Here is a 213-nt window from a genome sequence, read left to right on the forward strand (position 1 = left end):
CGCAAGGAAAAGCCACGAACTAATGTAAATTCATGTTACGTTCTCGAAAATTACGAACGATATCAAGTGGGACACCACTGTTAGATCAACCACTGTGGGACACTTTGTCTCGTTACAACGTGGCCGTGTATCCATCAACAAATAATTTTTAACAAAAATTCCCAGCACGGTTTAACTTCCTATTTTTTCATTGAAATTTATCCGTTTTTTTTT

The sequence above is a fragment of the Apis dorsata genome, unplaced genomic scaffold (assembly GCF_000469605.1).
Source record: "Apis dorsata unplaced genomic scaffold, Apis dorsata 1.3 scaffold_29, whole genome shotgun sequence".
NCBI lineage: Eukaryota > Metazoa > Arthropoda > Insecta > Hymenoptera > Apidae > Apis > Apis dorsata.